General features: G+C 33.2%; 1 protein-coding gene and 1 pseudogene across 6 annotated transcripts in view; one reads left to right on the forward strand and one right to left on the reverse strand.

Moving 5' to 3' along the window:
* Positions 1-14,586, forward strand: part of KANSL1L (KAT8 regulatory NSL complex subunit 1 like) — a 134,076-nt gene that overhangs the window by 3,181 nt on the left and 116,309 nt on the right. The gene's annotated exons all lie outside the window — the stretch shown is intronic.
* Positions 12,693-13,339, reverse strand: LOC125911242 (60S ribosomal protein L9-like; annotated as a pseudogene).

Genomic DNA, 14,586 nt, shown 5'->3' on the forward strand with positions numbered 1-14,586 from the left:
AATGGGGCTACTTGCAACAGAAGTGACCGGTAATAGGGACTTTGCAACCAATTTACTGACTTTAAAGCATATCATCTTCTACCTCTATCCTAAAGTCCTGACTGTATTACAGTACTTTAATGGAATGCTGTATATAGGGATGACCCCGAATTATCAATACAATCTTACATTACTTTCTGTATTTTATCTTCAATTTAGAAAGGCAAGGAGGGTGTATCATTTACACACAATTTCTTTTAATTTTTTTCCTCTTAAATGTTGTCTTAAAGAGAGATTTCCGTGAACTGTGCTCCTTATTCCATGTAGGATAAGTAAAAAAACAAATGTTAATAAAAATGGTAATATTGTACTTGCCTGTAGACAGTATAATGAAAATCTGAAGACCATTCGTAATGAAGGTTTTTAATACTTGATTCGTAATGAAGGTTTTTAGAAGCATGTTTTATTTCTACACACATGTGGCAGTTCTCTATAAGTATTCAGAATTGGGAGAAAATTCATTTATAATATTGAGGTTTTATTAATATTTGTAATGCACCTTGTATTTATTGTCTGTTTCCAGTCCTATAAGTCCAAGAATTCTCAAGCATGTTTTTCAAGGTAATTTAAAAAAATCGTTTGGTAGTAGATCATTCATTAATCATTGTTTAACGACATGAAATTAAATTGAAACAAATGTGATAGTGTATTTCTAAATGTAAATTTCTGAATCCAAGCGGATGTACACAGAAAAAAACCCTTCATTTATATTCCTATGAGTCATGCACTTAAAACTGAATAGTAATAATTCTGCTTGAAGTATGATCTGTTTGATGTGTTATGTGGCCACCCAAGTGGCTTTATCTTTAATTAAATTCCTTTAGTCTTCAAAGAGAATTCCTTTTTAGGGATAGTTTTCAAAGTGGAAGAAGTTCTTGCTATAAACATTACTGAGTACAGAGTACTGAGCCAACTGTACCCTGGTCATGCCAATTACTGCAGTGTTTTCTGCTGTAAATTGAGAATGCCTGTATGTAACAAACCTTAAAAACATGACACTCTATTTTATATTTATATCTTCCATCAGTTCCTGTATTTTTGAGGAGTAAAATTATACCAGTATAAACTCTCATTGCTTCTGTTGTTTTAATTGGAATTTTTCTTTATGAGTTATAAATTTAAAATTTTGAATTTTTAAATATTTTATTAATATTTGAAAGAGCTTCTCTCATACTTTGCTAAGAGAATTTGGCTTTTTTGCCTTTTCTTTCTCTGACTTTTATAATGGATCAGCTGTCTGAAACACATTTAAGTTGTAACTGTGGAAAATAATTTTTGTCCCTACTTCAGGCTTCTCTCTCTCTCTCATAATGCTGTTGGTAGTTTTTATTGTTTTAAACTTGTAGATGAGTCTGCCTTATTTGTGATACTGTAATTCCTAGTTTGTGTTACTGCATTTAAGAGAACTGGGATTATCCAGATTCCAGTTCAAAGAGTAAATTAATGTTCCGGGTAGATTTGAATAGGATATTTTCCATGGACTCTGTGGGATGTACATTCATGTGCTAGAATATAAATCATAGTCAAAGTCTGGAGTATTTTAGGGGGTGGAAAATCAGATTTGGCGTTTAATTTTTGTTCATTTTCAGAAGGAAGGATGGTTTATCTTATCTAAATTATCTAGATTATCAGTTTCAATTCTGAAGATAGACTAGAGTAGCAAACTTTTTTAAAAAATTATTTTTTTTAGAGGGAAAGAGAGCACATGTGGGAGCAGGGGAGTAGCAGAGGGAGAAGGAGAATCTCAAACTGGCTCCACACTCATGCGGAGCCTAACACGGGGCTCAATCCCGCAATGCTGGCATCATGACTTGAGCTGAAATCAACAGTTGGATGCTCAACTGACTGAGTCACCCATGCACTCCTAGATTAACAAACTTTTGATTTTATTTTTTTTAAAGAATGTATGCCAAACGTTATTTGGTATATGTGACTTACATATTGTAAAGATTTGATCTGCCAAGTGTTGGGACCAACTCAGTAATTATTGACATCGTAAGTATCTCATTACGTACATACCAGTTTTGAGGGATGACATATTTACTTTATCTCATGAGGTCTACAGGAGTGTTTTACATTTAATTAATACTAAATTCATAAATCTGATTTATAAATATTAAATTACTAATGGAAATGTTTTGTAGACATCAGGGCAAAGCTTTTTATTTGTGGTAATATAGCAACTAATTTCTTTCTTAATTCACAATGAATGTGTTGGATTAAATTGTAGACCAAATATCAGAATTTATGATACAGACTTTAGACTCTTTTTTATAGTGGATTAATTTGATTGTATATAATAGTGAAGCTTAATATGGCCAAAACAAAAGACAAAAAGTTTTGATTTTTTTGTGGTTTTTAAATGTTTGTTATTTAAAGGCATAAACTTTGAGGGCACATAGGTGGCTCAGTCGGTTAAGCATCAGACTCAATTTCGGCTCAGGTCATGATCTCACGGTTCATGAACTCAAGCACTGCATTGGGCTCTGTGCTGACAGCATGGAACCTGCTTGGATTTCTCTCTCTGCCTCTCAAAATAAATACATAAACTTAAAAAAAAAAAAAGCATAAACTTTGGCTTGTTTCACTGCAGTTTTTTCTCTGGTTTGTATTTTTTGGAAAAATGGACTGTTGGCTGTAGGGTTATTTAGTTAAGTGGATTATCTGTAACAGATTTATAACAGATAGGTTTTTGGTTTTGTTTTTTGCCACACACAAAATGTCGGGGCTTGGATGTGCTAAGGTATTTAATTAATTAATTACTATTTAAATTGAAATGTTAGTTGAAAACTTTGTTGTAAAAACACAGAAGCGAAATTCATGCTCAGGAAATAGTTGATTTTTGGATTATCGAGAAGAGTTGCTTCTTGACAGATAATCAGAATAATCTGACTAGTTGCTTTCTTTGAAAGGGTACTGGTTGGTTCCTAAGCTTGCAGTTTTGTTTCTTAAATCCTGTTTGCTTAATATTTTACTTTTTTATGTTGTGGTCAAAAGGAGTTTTTCTCTGTTACCTGTTTCAGGTTCTTTAAAGTCCTATATATGAAACTCTTAGAAGGGGGGCCTGTTTTGCCTGATTATCTTAGGTGCATATGAAATAAATGGTGCCTACAGTAAATAGAGTACAGTATTTACAGTATTTTAGCAGCTAGAAAGAAATTTCTTAGATTTAGCTAAGGTCTAAATGCTTTTTTCCCCACACAATTATGTGCATGATTAGAAACTGAATAATAGAACCCAGAATAATTAGAAACTAGATATTCATAAGATCAAGATGCTTCTTTGAAAGCTTTTGCCTTTTCCATATTCTTTTTGAATAACATAAAATATTAGTGTCTAAAAATACTAAACAATATGTTTAGCTAAGAACTTTGGGAACTGAAATATTTAGTTAATGGTTGATTCTTGTTTACTTAGGGGGACTATATACTTTATACTTTGTACTGTCCAGTAAGGTAGGCTTTAATCACATGTGACTATCAAGCATTTGAAATGTGGCTAGTCCAAATTGAGTTCATGCTAAATGTAAAAAACCCTGGATTTTGTGACTTAGCAAACATACAAAACATAAAATTTCCCTTCAAGATATGTTTATATTACAGATTGAAATAATGTTTTGTGTATAATGGGTTCAGTGGAATTAAAATTAATTTCATGGTTTTTGTTTTTTTCTTTTTAAAGTAGCAAGTTTAAAATTAAATGTGTAACTCACATCATATTTTTGTTGGACGGCAATATTCTATACTACCATTTCTTAGCCTTAAGACTCCTTTCATAGTAAAATCTCATGTACCTCCTTTCTCGACATAAATTTTTTTTTTTTTTAATGTTTGTTTATTTTTGAGAGAGACAGAGTGCAAGCAGGGGAGGGGGCAGAGAGAGACACAGAATTCGAAGCAGGCTGCAGGATCCAAGCTGTCAGCACAGAGCCTGATGCAGTCTTGAACTCAAGAATCCTGAGATCATGACCTGAGCCGAAGTCAGCCGCTTTACTGAGCCACCCAGGCACCCCCTTCCTTGACATTTTAAAATACAGCTGGCCCTTGCACAACATGGGGGCTAGGGGTCCTGACCACCCCCATACAGTCACAAATCTACATAAAACTTTTGACTCCCCCAGAACTCAACTACTAATAGCTTACTGTTGATTGAAAGCCATAACATAAATAGCTGATTAACACGTATTTTGTATGTTATATGTGCTATATATTCTATTACAATAAAATAAGCCTGAGAAAAGAATGTTCTAAAGAAAGTCATGAGAGACAATACATTTACAGTACCTGTTCTGTATTTACTGGAAAAAAAAAAAAACACATATAAGTGAACCTACACAGTTCAAACCCATGTTGTTTAAGGGTCAATTGTAAATTTGTTATATTTGATGCTATTAGTTGAAGAAATACTTATTAAGGGCCTGCTTGCTGTGTGCCAAACAATATTATAGGATACAGTACTGAAGGAAAACATTCAAACCCTGCCTTCATGTGGCTTTCATTTTAGTGGGAAAAATACATATGATAAGTAATTTTTAGTAAAAATTTTTACATGAAGTATTGTGAGTATGCTATTGTGTATAACTTAATGTAATATAATTTTAATATAGTGCTTCATTTATCTGGTGACATATGCTATTTTAATTTACTTTTGGCATTTGTCTTGTATGATCTCTGAACTTCGGAATCTGTAGTTTGATATCAAATTAATTTGGAGAAGTTCTTAATTGTTATTCAAATAGTTCTTCTTTTTCATCTTTGCCTTCTGGTATTCCAATTACATGTAAACACATTTTGTAGTTGTCCCACAGTTCTTGGTTGTTCTCTCCCTGGGTTTTGTTTTGTGTTGTTTTGTCTTTTTCCTCTTTGCTTTTCACTTTTGGAAGTTTCTGTTGGCATATCCTCAAGCTCAGAGATTCTCTTCTCAGCCATGTCCAGTCTACTGTTGAGCCCATCAAAGGCATTCTCATTTTTGTTGCAGTGTTATTGATCTCTAGCTAATTCCTTTTTGATTCTTTCTTAGAATTTCCATCTCTTTGCTTTTATGATGATGCATCTGTTCTTGCATGCCATCTACTTTTTTTCCTTTAGAGTCCTTAGCAAATTAATTATAGCTTGTTGTTTAAGTTCTTTTAAATTTATAGTTTCATGATTTCAACATTCCTACCATATCTATGTCTGGTTCTGATGCTTGCTTTGTCTCTTCAAACTATATTTTACCCTTTGGTATGCCTTATAATTTCTTGTCGAAAAAGGGGACATGATGTATTGGGTAAAAGGAACTCCAGTAAATCGCCCTTTACTAAGATGTTGGGGAAGCATTCTATAGTCTGATGATTAGGTCTGTCTTTTAGGAAGCCTGTGCCCCTGGGCTGTGAACTGCACAAATGCTTCTGGGGTTTTTTTCCCCCTCTTAGGTAAGAACAGGATGGCTAGAAGGAGCTGGGTTTGTGTATTTCTTTAATTCACTCTTAACTGAGAAAAAGCAAAGCTTTTCAACAGATTGCTTAGAAAGTAATATATGTCACTTTGTTATCCTTCTTTTATTTGACTTCACTGTAATTTGATGGACCTGCTCCTGTTTTCTTTATATACTTTTAAACACTTTGGGATCTCAGTTGCCACACACTCGGGAATTTCCTTCCAATTACTGACTGTACTTTTTAGGACTCTTCTTCTTTGGTAGCTCCTCCTCCTTTGTGGCCGCCCCCCCCCCCCCCAAATGTGAATGCACTCCAGGGCTTGATCCTGGGCTCCTTTCTTTTCTTTACCTATATTCTCTCCCTAGATAAACTCTTCTAGTCCTTTGGCTTTAAATACTATTTATAACCAATGACTTTCCAAAATAATATCTCTAACTATGAATTTTTGCTTGAACTTTAGACTTGTTTATCTGACTGCTTCCACTTGGATGGCTAATAGGTACTTCAAACTCAACATAACCCAGAAAGTTCTTTCTCCCTCAACCACCTGTTACCCCAAGTCTGCCCAATTTCAGAAAATAACATCACTAATTACTCAGTTGCTCAACCCAAAAATCTAAGAGTCATACTTAATTGCTTTCTTTACCTTAGGCCCCACGAAATCATGGCTGACAAAAGTTTTGTTAACTGTCTTGAAACATATCTTAGATTCAGATTCATCCTTTTTTTTTTTTTTTTTTTTTCCTCAACTACCTCACTAGTTTAAGCCACCAGTACCATCTCTTGTTTAGATTACTTCAAGTAGCTTTTTGGTCTCCCTACTTCTGTTCCTGGAAGGTATTTCCATTCTTTCTCCATACAAACCTTTTCTCTATGGAACAGCTAGAGAGTAATTTTTTAAAAATAAAAATGTAAATTAGATCACATTACTACCTTATCCAAATATCTTCAGTGGTTTTCCTTTGACTTACATAAAATGTCTGTGCAAACCATTTGCTTCTCTGATCTTATTTCCTCTTACTTTCTCTCTCTGGCTCATTATGTTCTAGATATATTTCTTATTTTTGTTCCACAAACACAACAAATTTATTTCTGCTTTCGAGGTTTTTATTAGTTGCCTTTTTCTTGGAAGGCTCTTACCCCCAAATCTTGGTTGGCATGTTATTGTCATTTCAGGTCTCAGAACAGATGTCACCAACACAAAGGCCTTTGTTCATCTACAAATCTAAATTAACTCCCAATGCTGGCATGCTGTATCACTATTTAATTTTTTATAAAAACACTATGGAATCCTTATTTGCTTGATATTTTCTTATTTGTGTATTTATTCTATATCTACCATTTGCTAGAATGTAAGCTCTGTGAGAATGGAAACCTTATTTTTCATGTTCACTCTTATGTTTCTAGTAACTGGGATAGTGTCTGTTACATGTTGATCAATAAATGTGTATTAATTGAATTGTTAAATGTTTGGTTTTAGATTGAATATATATTAAATGGAGGTTAAAAATCTAGCTTCTACCAAAAATAGACAAAACTATATTTATGACTCAAAGTTGGCCATTTCTTCATTTTCTGCTTTTAAAAAGTTAATTCTTTTTTTTTTCAACTTGTTTATTTCTGTAACTTTTGGAAAGTTTTTATTTTGTTTTGTTTTTAAAAGATGAAATTGGTTTTCAGCTGCCATTCACGAGTACTTCTCTATAAATAACATGTTGTGGTATGGACAGTCTTTATACTCAAATGAAAACCAGATGAGTTGTAGCCAGATATTCTCACTGTCTTGTTTTTTAAATTGACTTCTGAATCCTGGAGATACCTTTAAGTGCTATAAAATAATTGTGATCATACAGAATACAGCTTATGGAATTAAGCTTATGTCATTTTCTTAACGTGTTGGCATTTTTTTATAGTTGGTATTTGTAAGTCTTTAAAATTTGTTTGGCCATTTTTTTCCTTAAATAAGGAAAAAAGCAACCATCATCAAAACTCTGTGCAAGCACAAAAATATTAGAAACATATATCATTCCAAAATACTTGCAAGAAAATTATGGCTGTAGAGTCCACATCAACACATTGTAGTGTATGTACTCCTAGGGGGGAAAAGCTACAGTATGTTGAACAATTGACTGCCACCTGTAGTGTGAAAACTCAAGAACTTGGACTTTTGGGACAAATCAACAGTCACCAGGAATTGTTTAGCTCAATATTGAGGTGAATTTGCAGAATTCATTATTTTATGCTCTAAATCAGTATTCCTTATGCATCTGCCTCTAACCAGTTGTCCATTATGCATAAAAATGAGCTGGTGACTAAAAATAGTTAACAATTTAAAACTATGTAATGGTTGAAACCATTATTTAGAGTTAACCTGAATGGTAACTCCTTATCTTTCAGGAGTATGCACATCTGATTTCTACTAACTTAAACATATGTCTTGTGCATATATATGTCAGAAACTCCTAAGTTACGTTTTGAATAATTTCTTTTGTTTATTTAGTATTTTAATTTTGAGGAAGTCTAGTTTATCAAGTATTTTAACTTTGAGGAAGTCTAGTTTATCATTTTTTTCCTCTATGAATAATGTTTTTGGCGTTCTATCCAAAAAATCTTTGTCTAACCCAGAATCAAAGATTTTCTTCTGCATATTTTTCTAGAAGTCTTATGATTTTAAGTTAACTTTTATGTCTGTGATCCATTCTATTGGATGTGACCATTTTTATATAACATGTGAGGTATGGATTAAGTTTCAGGTTTTGCATATGGTTATCTTACTGTTCCAGAACAATGTTTAAAAAAACTAGTCTTTTTACTAGTTTTTACTAAAACTAAAAACTTTTTACTAGTTTTTACTGTTTAAAAAACTAGCCTTTTTACTAATGAATTGCCATTGTATCTTTGTCAAAAATCAGTTGACCATATGTGTGCTGGTTCGTTTTGGAGCTCTGTATTCTTTCTGTTAAGTGTTCATTCTTTTACCAGTGCCATACTTATTTTGACTACTTTAGGTAAATAGGTAGTTTGAATCCTTTAGCTTTGTTGTTTTTCTTGTTTTAGTTTCTAGTTCCATGCCTTTTCCAGTATATTTTTGAATTGGCTTGTTAATATCAGCAAAAAATTCTGCCAAGATTAATTGGGATTGTGTTGAATCTGTAGATCAGTTTAAGAAGAATTAACACTCTAAAATATTGAATAAACTAATACATAAACACAGTGTATCACTCCCATTTATTTAGGTCTTCCTTGATTTTTTTTTAATTGGTGTTTTTTTAAATTTTTTAATGTTTTTAATTTTAGAAATACAAATGATGTTTGTATCTTGACCTTATCTGCTACCTTAGTAAACTCATTAGATCTAGGAGCTCTTTGTATAGATCTCTTGGGATTTTCTATGTAGAAAATCATTTCATCTGTGAATAGAAACAGTTTTACTTTTTCCTTTCCAATATGTGTCTTTTATTCTTTCTTCATCTATTCCACAGGCTAGGCCAATAGTATGGTGATGAATAGGAGTGGCGAGAACAGACACCTTGACTCATTACCAATCATAGGGCAAAGGCATTCAGTCTTTCATCATTAATGGTGAAGTAACGCTTAGGCTTTTGCGTAGATGCTCTTTAAACAATTCTCCTTTTCCTAATCTATTATTTTAAAAATAATTAAAATAGGTGTTGTTACTATTTATTACTACCTAAATCTCTGAACACATTTCAAAATCATGACTCGTTTGTTATTAATTCAGTCAATAAATATCTGACAATTTTTGTGTACCAGGCATTGTTTTCAGTGCCAGTGATTAGAATGTTGACCAAAATATAGTTCTCTTAAAATAAATTCCTCAATAGAATGTAATAAAATAATAGGTAATGATTAGTGCTATCAGGAACAATAAACATTATGAGGGAATGGAGTGTCATGAATTGAGGGGCTCAAGCTATTTAACATGTATTAGTCAAGCCAAGACTCTGGTGAGGTGATCGTAGAGCAGAAATATGAATGAATTGAGGGAGCCAGCCATTTTATCTGTGGAAGATTGTTCCAGGCTGAGAGAATTACAAGTACAAAGTGCCTTGAAGCAGGGACTTTCTGGTGTGTTTTAAGAGTGGCACAGAGGCCAGTGTTGTTGGAGTGTAGTAAATCTAAGAAGAGAGCTGTAGCATATGAAGCATTCAGGGACCTGATAACGTAGAACTTTGTAGATCATAGAAAGGGCGACTTTGGATTTTATTCTAAGTATAATGGTAACCACTTATTTATCCACCAGATATTTACTGAGCATCTGCTGTATGTCAGATACTTTTTCATGTTGATGATAAACCTACCTTGGAGATATTGTGGGTTTAGTTCTACATCCCAAAAAACAAAGCAAATACTGCAATAAAGCAAGTCAAATGAATTTTTTTGCTTTCCAGTGCATACAAAAGTTATGTTTTTACTATACTGTGGTCTATTAAATATGCAATAGCATTATGTCTGAAAAAAAACAATATACAGTTGACCCTTGAGCAACATAGATTTGAACTGTGTATGGTCACTTATACACACAGTATGCTTTCAATAAGTATAGTATTGTAAATGTATTTTCTTAATAACTTTTTTCTCTAGCTTTAGTGTAAGAATATACTATATATTACATATAACACGTGAAATGTGTTAATTGACTATATTATTGGTAAAGTTTCTAGTAGTTAAGTTTTGGGGAATCAAAGTTATATATGGATTTTCAACAGCATTGGTAGTTGGCACCCCTAACCCCTTCATTGTTGAAGGGTCAACTGTACATACCTGAATTTATAAAAATACTTTGTTGTTAAAAACTGGTATCTGAGCTTTCAGTGAGTCATAATCACCAATCAAGATAACCATTACATATATAATAATAATGAAAATATTGTGAGAATTGAAATATTGTGAGAATAATGAAAATGTGACATAGACATGAAGTGAGCATATGCTGTTGAAAAAATGGCATTGGTAGACTTGCTTGATGTGGGGTTACCACAAACATTCACTTTGTAAAAGATGCACAATCTGTGAAGTGTAATAAAGTGAAGTATGATAAAATGAGGGATGCCTGTAGTTAACAAAATAGTCAAAAATCCAAGCCTTCATAGATCCTTAGAAATATTAGTGGTAAATGTAGTTTATGTAATATGGAGGAAGTCAGAAGTGGTAAAGTTTAGAATAATCAGGATACATTGTTAATATGTAATGATCGCATATTTAATAATTTAAAATTAGATTAAATGCACTTATATTTTATGATAAAACTATTAAGTGAGATTTATTCCAGGGATGCAAGGATAGTTCAATGTTTGTAAATCAATCAGTATGATACATCACATTAAAAAAAAAAAAAAAACTATACAAACACAGTTTAATCTCTTATTTACAGGAGATGTCTATTTTTAGGAGTTTCTTTTGGATGCAAAGTAGAAAGGCTTTAGGCTGGGAATTTTATAAGATATGCTTGGGAATAGAATATAGAAGCACTTTATGGAAATCCTAGAATTGTAACTGTGATATGGATGGGGCTTCCAGAGACTAGAACCCAAAAGTCTTCATATCCAAGTGTATTAGTTACCTATTGCTTTGTAACAATTTAATGTCTATTTCACAGCTTCTGTGCATCAGGAATCTAAGCATGGCTTAGCTGGGTGCTTCCGGCTCAAGATTTTGCACGTGGCTGCATTCCATGTGTTGGCTGGGTCTTCTGTCATCTGAAGGCTTGAGTGGGGAAGGATCGGTCTCTCAGAACACTCACATAAATTTTGGCAGGCTTTAGGTAGTTGTTGCTGGAGACATTAGTTCTTTGCCATGTGGGTCTTCCCAGTTCACAGCATGGCAGCTGGCATTCCAGAATGAGGGTGACGAGATGAAAGCCACAGTCCCTTTGTAACCTAATCTCAGAAGTGCTATCCCGTCACCTCTCCTGCATTCTGTTTGCTAGAAGCAAGTCACTAAATCCAGTCCATACTCCAATAGAAAGGGCATGAATACCAGGAGACAGGGATTATTAAGATCATTTTAGAAACTGGTAGATACTACCAAGTAAGCCCTAGAGATCTCACCAGAGTTTTTTTTGTGTGTGTGTTTTATTCTAGTTCTATACCGTAAATGTGTCTTAGCCAGTCTAAATCTGCATTTTTTCTTTCTTTCTTTCTTTCTTTCTTTCTTTCTTTCTTTCTTTCTTTTTTTTTTTGCTACCAGCTCTAGTTCTTAACTATTAATCTCTTTATTTTTTTACCTCTTATTTTTGTTCCCCTTATATTTAGTTTATCAAGGGCCTAAGATGAACTCTGCTGCCTCATGACATTTTACCTTCTGCCTCTGCTACTAGTCACTTTAATTATGTTTCTAGTACCTTGTTCAAAGTGAGAGAGAGAAGGTGGGGAGGGAGGGGATAGAGTATAGGACCTTTTGAATATGACTACCTCATCTGTGATTAACACAGTTTTCCTTAGAGAGCAGTGTAGTTATCTAAATACTATTGTAGATGTTTATAGATTAGAATATAATAGAATATTTCTTATAAAATTAGAAACTAAAAATAGACTTTGGGGAGAGAAGAATGTCTACATATTTTTTGAGACATTACACAGAAAAATATAAAAAGAGCAAACATCTCTCTATTTTTTAAGTAATCTCTACATGCAATGTGGGGCTTGAACTCACAACCTTGAGATCAAGAGTTGCATGCTGTATTGACTGAGCCAGCCAGGTGCCCCCAAACATCTATATTTTTATCACATAGAATTAACAACCAATAACATTTGTTCATTTTGCATTTAAGTCATTTTCCTCCCAGTACTAAAGTTTGTAGTTGAAACTCAACTTCTCTTAAACTACCACTTTTAGTTCTGTTTCATGGAAGTTATCTGATGTGCAGCTCACAGATATTCACAGATTTGGTGGACATTTTTCTGGTTCATTTTTTATTCTTGTAAACACATAAACACGCACACACTTACGTATATATGGTGTGGTCTTGTGTTTGTATTTTCCCCCCATATCAATGTAGGTTTTATTGTATTTTCAAAATCTCTCAGGGGCGCCTGGGTGGCTCAGTCAGTTAAGCGTCTGATTTTGGCTCAGGTCATGATCTCACAGTTCATGAGATCGAGCCCCACGTTAAGCTCTGTGCTGATAGCTCAGAGCCTGGAGCCTGCTTCGGATTCTGTGTCTCCCTGTCTCTCTCTGTTCCTCCCCCACTCAGGCTCTGTCTCTGTCTCTCATAAATGAAAAAACTTAAAAAAAAGTTAAAATACCTCAAGTCTAAAATACATCTGGCATCTTGCTGTTTCTATAGCTGGACAACTTAGATCTTATCAGCCTGCTGAAGTGTTCCTTTTTCAGAAACATAGATGCCATCCAAGAATTTTTTTTGATATCTTTGTTTTTAATTGTTGTGGCTTGTTGAATCAAAGCAGCTGCATTTGATACAAGTTCAATGTCATTTTCTTCAAGAATTAACTCATCTATCTTGGCTTGAGATACTGAACAAGCAGCACCTGGTCTCATCCAAATCCTGTGGAAGTATTTTCACCCAAGAAATTTTGGATTTCAACAGGAGAACCATTTTTATAACTAACAGTGTTGATGGGGAAGTGAGAATACACAGATCTCATCTTGGAAGCCAGTGTAATGCCCTTGATTATGGCTATAGGTAGTGGGAATAGTAGCCAGTTCTTTTCTGTTTCTCCACCATTTGTCAGCTTGGAGCCTCTTTTTCTTTTCAAGGAGACTTAGTTCTACATTGAGGTAATTGAAGTTCCTTTGCAGGGTTCCTCTGGGACCCTTCACAATAACAGTGCGTCTCTTCAGAGTGACATCAACATTTTCTTGAAAGTCTACAGTTTGATTACTGAGAATGATTCTCATTCTCACAGTAGTTGTAGCAAAGAGAGCTTGTGTTTGTATTGTATTTATTTGGTAGCATATACTGTACCATTCTTTTTAACTTTATACTCTTAGATTTGTGCATATTGATATATATATATATAGATTAAGATCATTCTTTTTAGTTGCTGTATAGTATTCCATTGTGCTTTATTATGCATCCTCTTATTGCTAGATAACTAGGTTGCTTTGAAAGAATATTTTGCTGTTACAAACACTGCTGTCTTGTGCACTTGTGACAAATACATTTTCCAAATTAATATCAAATTTAGAGTTAACTTATAGTCCAAATAGATGTGAGAAATCTTATTTACCCACATTGTCATAATAAGTGATATTTTAGATTTAAAACATTATTTTAAATTTAGTGATTGGGAAACTGTTCTCTTGCTTTATTAATCTATAATTCCTTCATTACTAGTGAGATTGAGTATGTGTTTAATGACCATTTGGATGTCATCTGTGAAGTGTCTAACTAGTTTCCTCATTTGTAGGAGTCCTTTATGTATTTTGGATACAAATTATTTTCTATTATATATGTTGCCAATATATTCTCCTAGACTATAACTTGCTTTTAAGTATTTTTTTTTTAACTGCATTGAAACTTTCATGCTCTTTTACCTTTGATCATATTTGCTAGTCTTTGCAAAGAATCCCCTTTTGGTTTTCTGTTTTTCTATAAGAATGAGGGTATAGAGTTAACAGCTAGCACCTGGGGACATACTATACGAGAGTGTGGCCATTTAAATGACTATTAACTCTCATGCGTTGAAACAAAACTTCTGTAGTATCATTGCACAGTATCTTATAAAACTCGTAATTTTTAATGATATACAAATTTTTTCACTATTCAGTCTTCATAATTTTCAATGGTATAGGATTAACTTTTTTAATGAATCAGACTGTATGGTATATACACTTTTTCTTTTGATAAAATACAATGAAATTTGTTTAATTATAGGATTAATCTTTAGTAGTTATCTGTTACAGCCCCCACTATTTTCCAGGCAGGAGTAACAGCTTTTATAATGATAACTGATGACTCTACATTGTGAAAAGGGAAAAAAATTATTACAGATGCTTTTTCAGAAAAATTTTGCACATTGCTTATCAAGCAAGTTTTTGCTATCATATTATTTTAACAGTTGTGAAATTATATACTTTTTAATTTCTAGTTCAGTTACTTACATCTTTTAACATTTAGCTTATTTTAGTTAATATTTATACTG

Source organism: Panthera uncia, assembly GCF_023721935.1.
Source record: "Panthera uncia isolate 11264 chromosome C1 unlocalized genomic scaffold, Puncia_PCG_1.0 HiC_scaffold_3, whole genome shotgun sequence".
Lineage (NCBI taxonomy): Eukaryota > Metazoa > Chordata > Mammalia > Carnivora > Felidae > Panthera > Panthera uncia.